At 37.3% G+C, this 16,374-nt stretch overlaps 1 long non-coding RNA gene across 4 annotated transcripts in view; it reads left to right on the top strand.

Moving 5' to 3' along the window:
* LOC141923333 (uncharacterized) overlaps nt 1–16,006 on the top strand; it is a 177,627-nt gene extending 161,621 nt beyond the window's left edge. For all 4 annotated transcript variants that reach the window (XR_012623262.1, XR_012623263.1, XR_012623265.1 and 1 more), the window contains 4 exons: nt 11,865–11,988; nt 12,979–13,126; nt 14,907–14,962; nt 15,888–16,006. This is a non-coding gene — a long non-coding RNA (uncharacterized LOC141923333). The remainder of the gene's footprint in view (nt 1–11,864; nt 11,989–12,978; nt 13,127–14,906; nt 14,963–15,887) is intronic.
* The last annotated feature ends 368 nt before the right edge of the window (nt 16,007–16,374 follow it).

Genomic DNA, 16,374 nt, shown 5'->3' with positions numbered 1-16,374 from the left:
TATAGTGTAGTGCCAGTCTTCTGACCGTTTCGCTTGCTGGCTGAAATTTGCTTTTGTTACTTAATTTGTTATGATAGAAAAAAGATAAATTGATACATATCGATTTGATAGATGCACAGTGCAAAGAAACATATTCTTTCCTCAGGCCATATCCTTGATCCTATAAGATTGTCTGTGACAGCATAGGACAGAACTTTGTAAATATCATCAATCTGGCCATCCTACACAATTCTCTTAAATTTTACCAGAAGTAAAACTAGCAGACCTGATACCAATGAGGTGTAGTTTCACTGATTTCTACGTTCACGTATATATAGTATACTAGACAGCCAATATAAAGGGTAGAACACTAATATACCTTTGGAGAGAATCTGTTGAATTGATTTTAATGATTAATTTACATATATAATTCAGGTTCACTGCTATTAGGTCCAGAAAGGTCTTAGTAACTTTATTTAATAATAAATTCTATAGCTAAATTGTGATATTGGGTAATGAACAGAATCTTGCCCAGGGCCAACACTGACTACTACAGTGATCACTGAAGCACTCTTCCCACTATGCTTACCATTTTAGGGTACATTATGAAGAAGCAGACTGGCTAGCTGCAGATGTTGTCCAAGGACATGTAACTCCTTAAATTAATTTTATCAACATTTTCTTTACTAATGCAATAAGTTCTTCTTTTGCATTTATCAGTAGCAAATAGACCTGAAGAGATCTGAGGTATTTGGTAGTCTTCAGAGATATTTGCTGTATTGGGTTTTTGAGCAGTTGGATGACCGAAGAAGGCTGTGACTCCATGGGAAACAGGCAGGGCCTGTGGACCCATGGAGAGAGGAGCCCACACTGGAGCAGGTTTACTGGCAAGACTTGTGACCCTAGGGGGGACCCATGCTGGAGCCATTCATGAGCTGTCTTGTGTGGGAGGGACTCCACGCTGGAGCAGGGGAAGAGTGTGAGGAGTCCTACCCCTGCAGAGGAAGGAGTGGCAGAGACAATGTGTAATGAACTGACTACAACCCCCATTCCCTGTCTCCCTGCACTGCTTCAGGGGAGGAGGTAGAGAAAATCAGGAGTAAAGTTAAACTCAGAAGGAAGGGAGGGGTGGGGGGAAGGTCTTTTTTTAAGATTTGGTTTATTTCTCATTATCCTACTCCGATTTGTTTGGTAATAAATTAAATTGATTTCCCCAAGTCGAGTCTGTTTTGCCTGTGACAGTAATTGGTGAGTGATCTCCATGTCCTTATCTTGACCCACGAGCCTTTCATTATATTTTCTCTCCCCTGCCCAGCTGAGGATGGGGAGTGATAGAGTGGCTTTGGTGGGCACCTGGCATCCAGGCAGGGTTGATCCACCACAGCATGATGAAACAGAGACAGTTACATGCTTCTTGAACCATTTCTCAGTCCCATCACAGATTAAGATGTGTGTTAGCTTAGAGAAGGGTAATACATTTGTGTGACTGTTTCAGTGCTTGGGAAACTGTCATCCAAAATGGAGATATGAGTTGATTGTAGGTACCCTTGCCATAGTGCTGGAGAGCAGACATTTTTCAGAGATTCATTGAGTCTTCATCTCAGTTCAGGTGGGACTCATATGATCTGTGTCTTAAAGCGCAGTTTTAACCGAAAAAATGCACATATGTCAAATTTCACAACTAGACCTTTTCCTAGAGTATCTGCCATATTCAACCACACTTTGCTTTTATGATATTATGAAGGCATGAAAATGCTCACTGTGAGAATTCAATAGCTATCTTGACCAAAGTCCTCACTTAAACATATGTAGTTGAGACCCTTTAAAGTCATCTTTCTTCATAGGAAAATAAGCCAGAAGGGTAGCAGATAACAGAATCTAACAACTGAAATCCAGAAACATCCTACTGTAAAATGTTTTTGTGATTGCTGAGGATATAGTCTCCCCTGGATGAAAGTAGAATGTCTCATATACCATTAGGGTTGAGCAATGTAGGCTTTTTGGAAACATGTATTTAGTGGGCATCCATGAATGTTCAGTTTGTAATGGAAAAATTGTTCTAGAATTTCCAAAAAACGTATACATTAGGCATATGAGTTTAAAACAAGAAATGAGGCAATATTTGTTGGTCCTGATTCTCCAGACAGTCTAGTAGAACCAAGGAATATAGAGGTTACCTTCTCTGCTGGATGCTCCTTTTCGTTCTCCTGCTGTGCTACTGTGCTTTCCAATGCTCACATCTCTGCCCAACTCTGAATTTTATCCCTGTTTTACAGCCCCACTTGGTTTATCTCTTCCTCCCTGGGGTCAGGTCTTGATTTGCTGCTTTTAGCCTGATGTTTTTGTTCTCCTGCAATTTCTTGACTCCCCAAGCTCTGTTCAATTTGAATTACAGGGATAATCTTTCCTGAAATCTGAAGGTTATGGAGTCCTGTCCTAGCTGGAGATTGTTTCAAGGTCTAGCCAGAAATGACAGCATTTTTTTAATAAGGATTACTTTTCCATGCCTAGTTATCAGTATATTTTGGAAATACTTGAAGTAGTTCATATAAGTTTAAAAGATTAAACATATTGTAAGAAACTGTTTTTTTATCTAAGAAAACTTTATTTTGTAGTCTAGATCTTAATAGGTCTGAAGCATTTTCATAATTCTGATATAATGGATCTGATGGAACAAAATATACAGAGATTTGGATAATTAACTGTTAGCTTTGTATCTTTTTTTTTTTTTTTTTCTTTTATCATAACAGAAAACTGTGCCAAAATAGCAAACCCCTGGCTGTTACTAAAAACAATCTGAGCACCAAATCTACTCACCTTATAGTGATACAAAATGCATCAGTGTTTTTTCAAAATCTGACTTTTGGAAATAGTTTTGCAAAGTGTTAGTCTTATGTAAGCAGGGAGCAGGCAAGAGCAGGATTTGTTTAGGGTTTTTTCAGTAGCTTTTATGCTGCATGTTGAATCTGCATGTTATAGTTTTGGAGGTTATATCGTTCCAATTGTTGGCCCTTCATTTCACCATTATCTTAACGTAAGTCATGGTTTGTTGCACATGCACGTTTGGTGAGCAGGCTGTACGGTCAGAAAGATTTATCAGAGAAAGCTTGTACATGAATGTACTTTATTCTGTGAGCATCTTGTGACATGCTGTTCCTGTTATATAAAGTGTACATATTAGACCTGTACATAAAAGTACCTATTGGTCTGCTGTTTAATGTGAACACTGCAATTGATAAGGTTAAGGTGAAACTGTGCTGTCCATACATGAATGGACTTACGCACCTAAAGAGAGACTTAGAAAGAATTTAAGCCTGTGGATCCAAACCTGACATTGTAAACTGTGGTTCATCTGCTGCGTGTTGGCTCCCAGGCATCTGGGCTTCTTTTACTCATCCAGGATTGTCCCAGGCTCGATCAATCAGAACAGTTTAGACCATCTGGAAGCAACAAAGTAGATGTTCCATCAAAATCTAAATCCTTTAAAAATCTGAGCCCAGGACATGTTTGGAGACTGTACTGGGTAGTGACTGCTGGGATGGGACTCTTCTGAAAACACAGGAGCAGCTAATAACTTCCTTGGCAATTTGTCTGTAGAAGTACGTAGTTAGCAAAGCAGTTTCTGAACATGGTCAAGTCAGCAGAAGGTCAGATTGAAAGAGCTTTGCTGCTGACAGGGCTGTCTCCAGAAGCAGACAAAGCAAGCAGTTGTCTAGAGCAGCAACATGACTGGGTTGGCTGCTGTGGCTCCTACTACAGAAAGGAAAGTACATGTGGGGCAGCCACTGCTTCTGGAGGGGATCCACACCCAGTCGGTGCTGCTGTGCCTTTCATTAATGCAGATTGGAGAGGAACTGTGAGGTCCCCACTGCTCCCCAGTCCTGGTGCCACTCCACCTCCTTGCACTTTCCTTACCCATGGCAAGAGTGACTGGTCCCATGGTAGTGTTCAGAAGGCAAAATTCAATTTTGCTGGCATTACTGAGAAGTCTGAGCCATCTCTGACTGCCTGAAAGACTTCAAATCAGTATTTCCTACAATGCTGTTGGCTGAGGGTCTGAGCTGGAATCGCTTTTCTCCCTTCCTATTAAAACTGCACCACTATGTGTAGAGTAGTTTTAGAGAGAGAAATTTTACAGCCTACTGGTTACAGTATTCACCTGGGAGGGGAAGCTGGGGGATCTGTTTGTTGTGTAAAGGACTGTTTATTAAGTGGCCAAAGGAAACAAAAAAAGGAGTTAAAATGAAACAGATAATAACAAAGAGCAAAAGAGCTCACAATGAAAGGAGAATTTGATTCAGCAGATTCTGTGAATTAGTTACTTTTTGATAATTTACTACGAAAAGGCAGCTTTAAAGAGATTTTGACTGTGAATACAGTCTCTTCCTGTTTTCCACTAACATCATAAATTTCTTTATAAAGACAAGTGGTCTTAAATATGCATTCTTCCTTCTCCAAGCTTTTCCAGATGGGAAATGGCATAGTTTATAAAGGAGCTGGATCAATAATCTTCCTAAATAGAAAAATGCCTAGGCAGAGAACCACTTTTTGTAAGGTTTCCTCTGAGTTGTTGAAGCTGGCCAGTTTTAGAATGAGGTCTTGGGTTCAGGGCTTTAGTGGGAAGCTCAGATAAAACACCACTGTGTCTGAGTTAATGTTAATGTGGGGGAAAAGTGTTGTAGTATCAATGGAAGCGTCTCTTATTGTCTTCGTATTGATATAGGCACATTTGAAATGTACCTATCCATATTTAGCAAATATCTTGACTATTACATACTAATTTTGAGTATGTTGAGAATATTTCAATTATTTTAAACAGCATCCAGGTAAGTACTTAAAATTTTAAAATTGATTGTAACATGTATAAAATCTATATTAAGATGACTTTGACTTGGTAAGACTAATGCCAGAATGATCAATAATGGCATGACTAAAGGACATTTATCCTACGGTTCCACATATGGAGAGATCTGCAAGCACCACAAAATAAACTGCTTGCCACTTTATCCGCTGGTGCTGTTAAAGGGAACAGAAGCCCTGCATGAAACTGGATCTATCCCTTGGCAGTGATCCCAGTTAAGTAGGCATGTCATTTATCAATGAGCCAATAACACCATTTCTGTGATATTTTTTCCTCCCAGAATTTTGCATTGATAAAAGACTTCTTCAGCCAATAATCTTGCATAATATTCTATCACAGAATAAAACTGCCTCTCCTTTATTCTCCACTTCTTGCTTTGTATAGCTGGGAATACTAGAACAGATCAGTGAAGAACTAAGCACTTTCTTGACTGAGTTAGTATATTATATACACTGAAAGCAAAATGTAGTTTCTGTTTTGTACAGACTGTTATGTGATGTCTTAGGAGGAGAAAGTTCTCAGCTGTAACTCCTGATTCACAGCTGAACTCAAACTTCCTTAAAAGTAAATGTGAGATCTTTGTTTCAGCTTTGACCAGCAGATGGGCCCAAGTTTAAAAAGTTAATTTAAGAAGTCAGTTTAGATTCCATATTCTTATTTGGTTTCACCATAGTCAATATTCTATTGCTAATTATACTGAAGTGTAAATATGAGCATTCTAGAACTTGATTTAGACCTACAGGTTTGTTTGGGTTTTTTTCCCACCTTTTTCTTAGTGAAGACAGTGAAAGCATGCTGCTTCTTCACATTCCACTTCTTCACTGAAGCTGCTTAAGAAAATGAGATACAACAAATCCATTTAGAATTATGTTGAAAAAGCATCTCTGCTTTTAATATTAACCAGATTTTTACTGCTAAGTTTTGCTGGCAAATCTCTGAAAGTTTCAGCTTGCAACTTATCCGGATCACTTAAATCTACAACACTGGCTTTGCAGTCTTGCAAGAACATCTGTTTTGATTTCCAATGCTATCTTTTTTAGTCCTAGAACACTCATCTTTAGTGTTTTAGGAGATTTTTTTCAGAATCTTAAAGGGCCTTCGTTTTAACTCCAAAACTAAATAAAAATCAGGAGGAAGTACCTCAGTGTAATGTTTCTTGTGCTATTATTTTCACCGAATATGTTCAGTGTAAACTGACAAGGAAACAGCTGGATATCCATGTCACAATTACTTTTCTATGACTTCAGTGAAACCTGGCAATACAGTAATGTCGTGCACCACAGCTCTTATTGTGCTGTCATTTGGGCATAGTTTGTATATATATTCCTTTATGTTGTAAAGTATTAATTAACTATTAATTAATGAATATTAATATGTCTAGTAGCATCCTGTTTTCTTTGTTGGTAAATGGAAGTATTTGGCTGGGGAAATATTGGTCTGAATCTAAATTTTTTAAAATTATTTTATAATTTCCAAAGTGAAACACCTGAAAAAAGCTGATATATTGCAACCAGATGGTGACTATCAGGTAGAGAAAGGACTAGTTAGACATCTGTTTCTTAAATTGATTCACCTTTCTAAACACAAATGTTAATAATGGTATTGTGTACATCTGCACAATGGAAATCAAAACAGGTATGAATTAACTCTGGTTATCACTAAAAATTGGAACAAGTGCTCCAATGGGAAAAATAGCTCACTAGCTGCTGGCTTATGTTCTCACAAGCTTAGTTTAGCAGAAAAAGAATTATTAGTGTTTAATATCAGTTCCAAATAACTATTCCTTAAACATGATGGTTTATCTTTCAGCTAATTTATATACATTAATTTCTTAGTTCATGTACGTACAGATGTCTTCACTCTACTGGCTAAACCTTTACCCTCTGATACACATCTCTGGTATATTAACACAAATACCATACTATTGTTGATATTATTGTATCCCAACCTTCTATCAAGTTGTCTACCAAAATAAATCTGTCACTTTTCCTATACACATTCCAACATAAAAAAAAAATTATTTCTTTATTCCATAGTTCATACCAGCTTGATGTGTAGTGCCCTAAAAACTCAAATGTGCTTATGGGTAAAAAGCAAGTTAGTATATACATTTTTTTCACTTGTACATATATTAAAAAAACTTCTAATTAAATAGACCTTTAAGTGACCTTTGTTATACTTGTTACTGTTAGATACTACGATCATTTTATGATTTCTTTAAATACAACTCACATGAAAAATAAGTGCTTTATTTCGTTATCAGTTGCTTTGGTTTCTTCTAATTTTTTATTTTTTTTTTTCCTGAGTAGGTTATTTTTTAAACAAAAATACCATTTTGAAAACAAAAGCTGAATAAGATTTTTTTTCTCACTGAAAGTATAGAAACAAACCTTTTTGGCACACTCAGAAATTAACACATTAAAAATGTTGGCATGAAATAAAATTGCATTTTAAAAAATCTCCTTTTTTTAAGTGTAAGTATTTGCCAATTTTTCCTAGAGCTTGTGGAAAGCTTTGTTCCTGAGAGTTTTTTTCTATGGATAAATATATTTATATATTTTTTTAATGTTTTTTCAGTTCTAATTCCAAGAGTCCATGGGAAATATAAATATTTTTTTTAGTTAGTATCAGATACTGCAAATGGTATTGGGAGTTGATGATTGTGTACATTATTATGATAAATATTAACCCTTCTTTAATGTTAAGCATTCATGTAGCCATTTGATAGTTTTCAAATACACTCACAAGCTGTTATTACATACTGACATATTTGAAAGTATAGTAATTATTTGTGACATTATGTGTTTGCTATTTCCTACTCATAGTGCACATAGGTTTGTTCATTTAAGTCACAAGATATCATTGTTCACTTTTCACGTTCTAATCAGGAAAGTAACCAAACAGGTTAATGAAATGCAAATAAGGAATACTATTTTTTTAGTTGAGTCTATGAAATTTTCAGAATGTGCATGAGAACTTGTGGAACTTATGAATGATTACAAAAAACCCAACCCTCTGTGAATTGCATGAATTTGGCATTTTTATTATTCCAGTATTTTCTAAACAGTCATGCTGGTTTACCAGCTCATGATAGTTGTGTGGATGCCGTAATGCACTTTATGAATCTTTGTTAATATCAGGTGGGAAAAAATGTGTTAAAAATTATTTATGTAAATCAGTAACCACTCCATAATTTGTCCTCTTCCATTAGCTTTTAATTGTGCTCTGCTGCTCATATATTAAAATCTTTCACATTATGTCTCTTTTATTGAGGTTAGTGTTTATTTATATGACTAACTGCAAGGGTGGCTGGGTAAAATGAAAAAGAAAGGTGAGATCGTGTTTTCCTCTTCTGTCTCTCTCTTTCTCTCTCTCTCACTCTCCCCCTCTTTTCTAAACAAGCTAAGAGTTTTTATAATTCATCACCTGGCTGACAGATGAGTTCTGCTGGAGAATATTAGAAAATGTCTCAAATCTCATATATATGCTAATGGTATGCTGAGACTGGTTGGTGGTATGCCGGAGTTTTTAATCTGTCTCGACCAGTGTGGAAAGTGGAGGAGACAAGTCATTGCACTCGACAATTTATGATCAAACAACTGAATTGTAAAGGAAGAAGGACATGCAGAAAAGGAGAGTAATTTTCTGATTTAACAGCGTTGTTACTACAAATAAAGAAATCTTGATTTTGACTGCACTCGACATTAAATGAGTTTCCTGTGCCCTGCTCTGAATTTTTCATTTTCAGATTTGTATAAAGCACCCTGCTTAGATACAAGTGACAGATAAGGAGACGATTGCATATGGAAATCAAATGTGTATAATAAAGCCATCTTCTGTTTATTAAATAAACACATGTAGATGACTTCCGTGGAGAATGCACTGATAATTCTTCATTGTGTTCTAGTTTTTTTGCAAGTCACAAAGAATCTTATTTAACAACCACGAATGACTAGATGCAAGCTTTTCTGTTTATTACCTTATAACAAATCAGGCAGTCTAATATATGGCATTTATAAACGTTTTATTTTGATTCTTTAGTCCAAGTTTTGGCTGTAACAGTACAATATAATAATGTTCATGCTATTAGAGTTCTGGAAGCTGCATTGGAACATTAGTATTTTCTGAATATTACATTTTCATGCTAGAAATGATAAAGATTATCCAGATAATATGTACATCATTGTAAAATGAAACTCCAGGAGAAGTGAAGTATAATATATAGCACTTTGGTCTTCAGATAAAAAATTATAATATTATATAACCGAAACTAAGAAAAGACCATGGGGTCTGCAGCCAGCTTGGCAATGATTTCTGATCCAGTGATTTAAGAGTCTTAGTTTCAGATGTAAAAAACACACAAAGCTCATCAAAGGATTTTTTTCCAGTTCTTTTTCTCACTTGTGATTTTTTGTAGATATGGCCTTCCTATAAATTATTATAATATACTGCAGTGTTGGGTAACATCACGAATACAGGTTGTTTTTTCCTGAAAAGAGTTTCATATTGCAACTGAAGAGCTTGTAGGCCTTTTAAAGTAAAACAAAAGATACTTTTTTCACCTTCTACCTCTGGAGAGTTAAGTTCAAATTTAGATTTCTTTCTCAGATTTCTTATTTTGAGAATAAAAAGAGGTGAAGGAGAAATCGGTAATGTCCAGACACTAATGAACTATATTTAGTGAAAATTATCGGCCATGTCAGAGGAGGTCTACAGTTGGTAGCTCACTCTGGCTGGGCTGAGAGGGCCATTATATTGTTTTAAGTCCTGCCCTGTGTTTATCAGTACCAGCAGCTGCATTAGGAAGGTTTTAGACTGTCAGCATTTTTTTCTCAAGTTATCAGCAATATCACCCAGTGCTTTTGCTCTTGCGTGAACTCTGCTTTGATATTTTTCTTTTGAAAAAGACAAAAACCCCATCGAACCAACACCCCAAAAGCAAAGCATGCCACCTCCTGCCAGACATTTACCATTGAATGAGAGGGGAGTTGTGAAATACTGGTTCAGACTTCCAAAGCACCAAGCAGCTTCTCTGCCTGGGTTAACTGTAACGTGAGCATTGGCATAAGTGCATCAGAAAATCCACATGGATTTCTTACTATGATTGGAAGTGATTGCTGTGCATGGAAGTGCACAACCAGTTCAAACAAGACTAGATAAGCTGTGTTGCAAAGCCATATGGCTTAGTTTAAACAGCACAAAGAGGAAGTCTTTGATCGTGGCCTTTGATCATAGTTAACCCTAAATGAAGTGGTAGGCTAATGTAGGTAAAAAGGTGTCAGAATCAAAGCAACTAGAGGCTGGTAAGAGTCTAGTAAAAGAAGGACTTTGGAGAGGACCCTGGTATGCAGATGGTTTGTTTGATTTTAAACTTAAGGTAAGGATGAAAAAATGTAGCAACTTGGGCACCAGTGAAGAAGACCAAAATATGGCAGAAACTATGAAGATGACTGGATGCAGAAGCTGTAAGGTGTATGTTATCCTTCAGTGAGTTTCTGACAGAATTTACATATGCATGAAGGGTCATCTCATAATGTTCGGGGATAAAAAAAAAGGTGTGAGAGCCTGAAATGCAGCTAGAAATGAGGGTAGAATACAGAAATGCGTCTGAGGATGACAGACGAGATGAAAGGAAGGAGCATGCATGTAACTGGAGTTGCAGATGGGTTGATTGGCATATCCCCAGATGAAAAGGAGACCTCTAGAAGTATATGAAAATGATGACAAGGCAGAGGAAAATACCAGTATGTGAAGGAAATCTGTGGAAGGAGTTTGTTCTGTGGAAAGAGTTTGTTCCATGGAAGTAGTAATGAGGTGCAACAGCTAGAGACAGAATATTGAGCAGCAAGAAAGAAGAGACTGACTAAATGGTAACAGCAAGGGCTAGCGGCTGAAGAAGAGAACAGATAGGTGGAAAACAAAAAGGAAGCAAGAAGGCCAGAGTTTCGCAGGAACCTCAGGTTGCTCTGAAAGATGACTTTTTTTGATAAGAAATATTAAGAGACTGGCCATCAGAGTGGATGTAGAAAACAGTCTGGTGTGAAGTCTGTCCAAGCATAATGCTATGAGGGGTTCGCGTGAGTGTGAAAGTCATTCTGAAGAGGCTGGGGAAGAGTCCTTTTGCTGTCATTCTGCTATTTGACTGTAAGAATAAGAATGCTGCTCGAACGGCTCAAAGAGGGTTGTGCTGATTCTGTGATTCTGTGATATTTGTTGGAATTTTTCTATTTCCCAGACCTAGAGGACAAATTTTTTGGGAAGATAATTAGTATCATCAGGATTGGTGAAGGCACCAATACAGAGTTTGAGATGTTTGTCTGTTTAAATACCTGGCAAAGCAATCTTCCTAGATTTTTGCTAACCTGACTGATAAGAGAATGGACAGTAAAGGAAGTAAATACTATGAGGATAATAGCGAAGTGGGTAGTTAAAAATAGGAGTGCTTAATTTGGATAATGAGATTCAACTGGAAACTGCCTCAATAATTCATAGGAACTACACAACAAAGCGGAGGAAGTCAAACAAAGAGTCAGATGTGAAACAACATTATAAGAAAAGCAAAATGGAATAGCTGTTATCACTAGAAAAGAAATATGGAAGGAGCTTAACTATTCAGGAACTGGTCTGGTACATTTTGTCACATAATGGCCTTTAAAGAAGTAAGAGGAAGGAGTGTGAGTGAGCTGCAATCTGAATGGTAATTTCTTTGGGGAAGACAATAAAGTGCCTTTTGCTGTGAACATGCTGGAAATCAGAAATTGAACTCCAGTGTCTTAGAATAATTAAAATCTCTATTGTCCCTGCTGTGAATGAGGTCTTTCTAAGATTTTTTTTTACTTCTCCAATATAGCCTGAAGCACAAATGTTACTTATAATGGTATCACCCAAATGCAAAGTAGACTTCTTCAGAAGTAGTTGTTGAGCTAGAAAAAGACATTGTTACTTTAACTTTGGTTTTGGACAGAAGACTGTTTAGCAAAGTAGCACACTGTCTCATGCTTTCCTCCATCCTCATCCCCTCTAGTTCTTCTCACTGTTCAGCTCATTTTTGGTGCAGCCCAGGACCTAGGATGCTGGCAACACTTCACTGCCAACTGCAAGCAACTTTCTTTTTATCCTGGTTATGGAGGAGGAGGTATTTTTAAAAGGTATTTAAGTAACATTTTAGGAGTCCGGAAGGCTTGATTCACATGCTTTTGTAGAAAATTCATGGGACCAAGCAGGTATATAACAGTATTTTTTCAGTAATATGCTTCTAAACCTGAGACCTGCAAGTTAGATTTTTGAAACTGCTTAACAGTTATACAAGTTGGCACAAAGTGAAGTGGAAAGTAGAACCTTTTAAAAGTCTCACCGACAGTATTTTAGAAAATCTCCTATATTTTTAATTTATAGGTTCTCCAAAATGATTGTTTCAACAATTATTGTTGTTAAAATTATTGTTAAAAAAGCAAAATAGACACCAAAATCCCAAAACAACAAAGAGACACTGAATATAAAAATGTGAATTAATAGATGCTGCTTTTTCCCCCCATGTTCACACAAGAGCTGTCTACACCACTGTGCTTGACTGCCCTTTTATTCTGTAAAGGCAATGCCATGAATAAATAAAACTGAAAGTGTGAAACAGCTCAGAGTTGAAATGTGCCCTTAACAGGCCATAACAAAACTTTATTGAAACTCTATGCCTATGAACAATGCCGCATTTCAATCGTGCCAGCAGATGGCACTCTTTATATTAAGTAGCTTTCATGGGAAAATTTAATTTGTTTCCTTTTTTCGTTGTTTAGTAAATATTGGGAGGTACTATCCCATGTAATGCTTCTTCCTGAAATGATAAATTGATCTACACAAAACTTCAAATAACTGCATTTATGATGGTGTGTATAAACTGATATTTCTAATACATGCCTTTCTCAATACATGGGAAAAATTAAGAGAGGAAATTCAGTGTGGCTGGAGAGTTAGCACTCCTGAGCCTTGGAAAATTAAGGTGAAGGAGCAGGTTTCTGGGAATGTTTTGCAACTACTCTGTGTTTCTAGTGGTTAGGTATTTCCAGGCTGAATGATGGATACGTAATAATGTTTAGCCAGTTAATTCCGGATGTTTGCAGTCTGACATTGGATGCCTTTTCCAGTTCTAACAGAGGAGACACTGGAAGACATAAACGCACAGGTATTCTGGGTATAATGGAACAGCGAAGACTGAGGAGGAAGGAGAAGGACTTCAAATGATGCTAGTCTGATCCTGCAGGAGAAGTTCAGGACTAAGGAAAGAAGCTGCCTGTGAGCGGGAGCTACGTTTCTTCTCTCTCCTGCAGTGTGGCTGGGAAGCCCCTTTGTCAAGCTGGTGTGCGGTGGTGGCAAGGAGGTGCCTCACCCTGTCTGAGCCAGGGAAGCACTGCCTGGGCAGGGAAAGCACCAGAAGCACAGCACCGCTCCAGCAGCAAAGAGCTGCTTTTCTCGAATGCCTCACAACTCCCTGCAGAGCTTCCACCTCCATCACCGATAGCCGCATCCACAGCCAGTTGATGGTAGCGTATGTTTACAAAGGGATTTTAGCAGTAAAAAGTAATGTATATTCAATCTGTGAACAGTAATATAAAATCTTGTGTTTTGCAAGTGAAGGGGAAGAAAAAAACCAGGTTCCCATAACACATAAAAACTTCTGTAGCTAATAATGTGCTAGGTTACTGATGGACACAAGACACATAGCCCCTGGGGGAAAATAGAAAGCCTTCAATATTTCCAGCTACAGCAGAGACTTCAACTGAAGTGGAGCCTCTTTTTCTGAGAAAGTAAGTGGAAATAGCTTCTGCTGAGCTGGAAAGATATTCTTGATTACTTGCTGTGCTCTTAGATAATCAAGGACACAGTGGAAATACCACATACCATGTGACCGGCTTTGATTTATCCCAGGAAACCTCTCTCAACCTCAGAATGCGCTGTAAACAGCTGCTTCACAAACTTCAGACAGAAAAACCTATTAATTTTTTTCTCTTAGTTAATAATAATAAAAAACAAAGTTTATTGAATGTTGCACAACTGCATCATTTCTGGTTCTTGCATGAAATTAAAACATGAAACATGACTTCAAATGATCTTGTTTCTTGGTTTCTTGGGTGCAGTCTTTTGCAAGGTTTCAATTACTAAGTCAAACCTGTTAAAAATATTTGCCCCATTAATCACATTATGTGCTGCATTATTTAGTATTCTGGCTATTTCTCTCCTCTAGCATGGAATTATATATGTCTCTGTCCTCTAGAAACTCCTGATAGTTTTATTATGCCTTTTTACCTCACCATATAGATGTTTTCAGCTGCTACCCCAACTTTCATATCCTTAACTTTCCTCAGCTTCCTAGTTCTGAAAACTTTTAGTAATAATATCAAGCCTTGGTAAAGCTAATTTCTGGCTACCTCTGTAACATTTTTTTTTTTCTTAATAAAAATCCCAAAAGCTTCAAAATAGAAATTTACTATATCTAATCCCTCTTTTTTTTCTAACTCTACTGACTCTTTTTTATCTCTGTCTTAATTTTCTCTTGGTGACTCTGGAATTCTATTCTGCTCTGGTCTGCATTCCCTGCTATGGGTGACAAACTCTGTAACCTGGGAAGCTAAAACCTAAAACTGCTGTGTTCAAATGCTCCCTCTACTTCTCCTTCTCATGACTTCTTCCTATATACAGTGCTGCTTGTTTTTCTTCCTGTTTGACATCTTTGAACCCCCTTGATGCCCTTCATTACACAACTTTTGTTCAGGCACTTGGGACTTCTTAAATTGCTTATTAGAAACCTTCTAGCAACACTTACCTTATTGCCTTAAATCTACTGAAAATGCTGTCACATCAAAATAAGCTATTTCACTTACACTTCTGCTTTTGCACAGTCACCTCCAAACCCTTGTATTGACACATTTCCTCTTTACCAAATACAAACCTCCTCCAGCTTGCTGCTTGTTTCTTTCCCTTCATTTCTTTTGGCTGACCTCCCAGCCACTTTGCTGAGAATGAAGCCTTGCAACTAGGCATTTAACTTCTGTTTTTCATCTGTTGCTCGTTCCAGGACTCCTTTCTTCTTCTCCATCCTCCATGGCCAACATTCACAGCCTGGCAGGCCAGGTGAGGTACTGCAAAGCTGTGCGTTTGAGTAGTTCTAATATAGGGGACCATGACCCCTTAACTCACTGCAAACCTGCATTGCTTTCCTTGCTTACTCATTTGAATGTGTTTGCAACTCTTTTGTTTTATATTTCAAAATGGACTTTAGTATTCAGATGACAAATTAGGCAGTTAGGTCTTTTATTTTCCTAGTATATAACAATGTGTGTGAAAGTATTTGTGGAAGAAAAAAGTATAATGAGAATTTCTATGAGTCCCTACCTTCTATAAATAGGTAAAGGTATAAATATTCATCCTTGAAATATTTTTGCTGTCTTTGTGGAAGCTCTTTGGATGTAGCAGTCACCCAGATACACAGCAAAAAGGAGACAGACGGTACCATGGAAATTTTTGTGAAAACTTTAGCAATTATTCATACATCTGAAGAAAACTGTGTCGGTAATTAAACAAGTGAATTAATAATTACCAATATGTATGAAAAAGCATTTGATAAGCTTCAACCTTAATATAATTTAGATGCATATATAATTTGGCTGACTGTTCTTTTAAGATTTTTGGGGAAAGGAGGAGAAACAATGCCATTTTTCCAGTGAATGTCATTTACTGTTGTTTTAATGCAGAGTTGAACTATTTTCTTAAAAATGTATTCACCATTCCCAATGTTGGTTTTGGTGTGCTGTTCATAGACTCTGCTCTTCTCGTGAGCAGAACCCATCACCCCCATCACCCCTTATCAGTATTTTGTTTCATTAAATGCGCGTTTTACTGTATTCTGATGTGAGATGCACAGTGCTCTAATTAGTAGATATTTCTTATTGCAAACTACTGGTGTGGGGGAACAGCACATGGGAAGGGGACAAAAGATTTCATAATATTCTGCAAAGGAGATGAAATCCCCTAACACATACCCACTTTTTGCCCATAGCGTTCCTATATTGCTGTCAAAGACATAGCTGCAAACCCCTTATGATGTACTTTGACAAGCTCCAGGCTAGCTTGTATGGATAACAGCAGCATTTTAAGCAGTACAACATGGTCTCCAGCACCCAGTTCAAGGCAAGAAGGCATCTACCTTCTAAGGTGGGATGAGGGTGGTGTGGTTACCAGTATAAGGTGTTGGTCATGGTTGATGATCCATAATGTCTGGGTCAAGTCAAAGATCTTTCTAAACTCTCTCAGGCAGCCAAAAAAAAATGGAGCTTGTATCAAGGAAAAGAAAAATATGTAGTCGTACTCCCCTTGACTTAATCTATGATCTTCTACCATTCACTGGTTTAACTCGTTGATGATTTAGGTGTCACATCCAAAGAATCATGTGTTATAGATCTTGGGTTTAATAAATACATCTTTCATTAACTTCCAGGATTTAGTTGTGCATTGTATTAAAAAAAAAGTTCCATTTGTTTCAGACT

Source organism: Strix aluco, chromosome 1 (genome assembly GCF_031877795.1).
Source record: "Strix aluco isolate bStrAlu1 chromosome 1, bStrAlu1.hap1, whole genome shotgun sequence".
Lineage (NCBI taxonomy): Eukaryota > Metazoa > Chordata > Aves > Strigiformes > Strigidae > Strix > Strix aluco.
Note: the sequence above shows the minus strand (reverse complement) of the source record. Positions and strands in the feature narration are given on the sequence as shown.